The sequence below is a fragment of the Phaseolus vulgaris genome, chromosome 7 (assembly GCF_000499845.2).
Source record: "Phaseolus vulgaris cultivar G19833 chromosome 7, P. vulgaris v2.0, whole genome shotgun sequence".
Taxonomy (NCBI): domain Eukaryota; kingdom Viridiplantae; phylum Streptophyta; class Magnoliopsida; order Fabales; family Fabaceae; genus Phaseolus; species Phaseolus vulgaris.
The window spans coordinates 16,995,075-16,998,254 of record NC_023753.2 but is presented as its reverse complement, the minus strand read 5'-3'; positions in this window follow the sequence as shown (position 1 = coordinate 16,998,254).

Sequence of the window (3,180 nt, the reverse complement as noted above, 5' to 3'; positions counted from 1 at the left end):
TTATCAGCCACAACAAGAACCTTACCGACATTCGTTCGTAATTGAAGAATCAATACACCTCAACCACAACCTGTAATGGACGATAGAAGACAATCAATTGTGTTTGATTCAACTGATTTCTTATCTAATTTGTTTGGAGTGAACCTAAATACACACCCTTCTGCTAATGATTACATGCAATATATGCATCCAACACACTTGTACAATGAAACAAGAAGTTCTTCCAATGCATTCGAAATGAATACAACTCCCCCTCAATTTGAATCCAATGACCAACCACAACTACAACAACGACAATCACCACGACGCAACCCACCACGTAACAGACATCGTCGTCACTTTGAAACTCGTCACCATTATGGAAACTAATATACTCTCATGTCAACAAAGTTGTTGTTTACAAAAAATTAAGTTATTAATAAACAACTTCAACTTCTCATTTCAATATTATCTATATGTCCATTACTAATTAATACTAATTGACTTTGATTTTTTTTATAACTATGCATCGTATTTTTTACTTGAAATTAACATGATTAGATCATCAATAATAATAAAAATAAATATTAATTTATGTTTATAAATTCAACTTTTATGTTGTTGTAGGTTTTAAAATTCTATGTTAATTTTCTGTCATCAATAATAATAATATTATTATTTATTTTTCAATAATAACATTAATATTTTTTATTTTTTTCATTCTTAAAAAAATTTAAATTTTAAACTAAACATTTTTAATTTTATTTTGTAAAAACTCATTTGTTTCTTCAATAATTATATTTTTAAGTTTTTTAAACATTACAAATATTTCTATTTTTTTACAACCAATATTTTTATTTTTTAATACATCCAAAATTAAAACTATCAATTATTTTTAATTTATTATTTTCTTTTTATTTTCAACCAAATAATAATGATAACTTTAATTTTAAAAAATATAATAAATTAACAATTTTATAAATTTGAATAATGCATTCACAAGAGAGTTCATTCAGGATAATGCGTATACCAAAAATCCAAGTTATGATATGATCACTCACATTTCTTTTACTACCACACTAAAAATAAAAAATAAAAATTGAAAATCATTCCCAAATTTGAATCTATTAATAAATAATTTTCATGAACATTCGGTGGCCGCACACCGCATAACTAATTCTTGGTTCATTCATAATTAACTGGAAATGGGTGAAAATGTGATTTAATTTAAAACCTCTTGTAAATTACATCACCATTCTCTTTGGCAGTTAATTGATCCTGGTAGGTTTTTTATACAAATCAAAAGTTACAATTCATGGAAATTATTTTAGATTTATATTTGAAATTTTATAACAATTATGAATTTTAAAAATAATAATATATTAAATTTATTTATTTTAATAATAAAAAACCTATTTAATACGAAAGATGGTTTGTTTTTTTTAACTAGTAATGTATTTGAAAAAAAATTATCAATAAAAATATAGATTAAAATAAAAAGGGGAAATTTTAGTAAAATTGAATTAGATAACTTTAAGATTTTTTGGAGTGATAAAATATAATTTAGTATAGCTAGATCTTTAATATTTAAATCACATTAAATTAAAATAATTCTGTGCGAGTTGATTTCTATACATTGTCATGATATCGCATTAAAAATACAGAGTCATAATAATACAAGTAAAAGGTTTTTTTAAATCCTTGTATTTCATACTTGAGGTATTACATAATGATTTTTCATACTGTTTACCTTTTTATTTGAAAAAAAAAAGAATTTGATTCATATTATATTAATCAGAAATCTTATAATCTATTTCTATACATCTATCTACATCTGTTAATAAGACAATATTCAACTAGAACATTCCTACCAAATATTCCATTTTTATAATTAAAAAACCAAAAGACATTAAAAAAACTTCAAATAATGTTTAGTTTTCCCATATTTCTTTTCCACCTCTCTACGTAGCTCTTTCTTTCCACTATTTTTCCTTTTTTTTTATTCCTTCAAGTCCACTGCCAAATTTAAAGACATCCGAATATTTTAAGTTAAGGAATGTCTTAAACATTTGCTGAGACCAAACAAAGGTTATTATTCACACTACTGTTTTATGAAAGTTTTGTGAAGAAGAAATAATATTGTTTGAATTAAGAAAAAGATTTGTAACTAATTTGATTGAAGTAATAAATTAACATTATAGTTTTAATAAAAATCTTTTAAAATAATTTTATCATCTTTATTGTAAGGATTTAGAAAATAATCTTAATGTAAAAGTGATATGTTTTAAATAACAACTGAATATTCCGTGAAGATCAAGCTAGGAGCGTCTAAAGATCAAGCTAGGAGCGTCTAAGAACAAGCTAGGAGCGTCTAAGACCAAGCCAAGAGCGTCTAGAACAAGAAGACCTGGATCAAGCTATGAATGGGAAAAGGCCTAATAGCACATATTCCGTGAAGGCCCAACAAGTGTAGTTTAGCTTTAATTGGGGTGTAAATAGCATAGCCATGTGGACAAATGTTTATTTTTCTGCACATTAGAATTAAGGAAGCATTAACCTTGATTAGCTAAAGGTTTCTAGAAGCCTTTACTAATAAAGGACCATGTGCACCCATGTGCCATGTGCACCCATGTGCTTCACATTTTCCATTTCATTTGGCTTACATTTGTGTAGCATTTAGGTCATCAAATCTGGTCCTCTTTAGCCTATAAAAAAAGGAGCCTACACCTTGTATTGGCAAGATTAATGAGAGTAAAGTTATGCTGCCAACTTTGTGCCATGCTTTGCTTCTACCTAGTTTCTAGACTCTAATCTTCATATTCCTCACTTACCATGGGACTGGCCGAACCTCCCTACTTCCATACATATCATGCACCTTCAAGATCACCATAGCTCCTAGGAGGATCTTGCACATCTACATCCATGGCTTCCGCACCATTTTTCACATGATTCTAAGGAGAGCTTCATGAATTTGCCATCAGGGCCCACCTCATGTGGCCCCCTTCCGTTACCAAGCATTAGTGCGCGTGGTCTAAGGTCAGCCTCTGAGTCAATGACTGAGGACCGGTCGGGACATAAGCCCCCCAGTCTCGATCTGTAACTTGTTTTAGTGAAGAGACTAAGTGATCACGCTAAGCGACCTACGTGGTGCTGGGTGACGGGTGTGAACAGTAGACCGAAGTGACATCTCATCATTTCTTC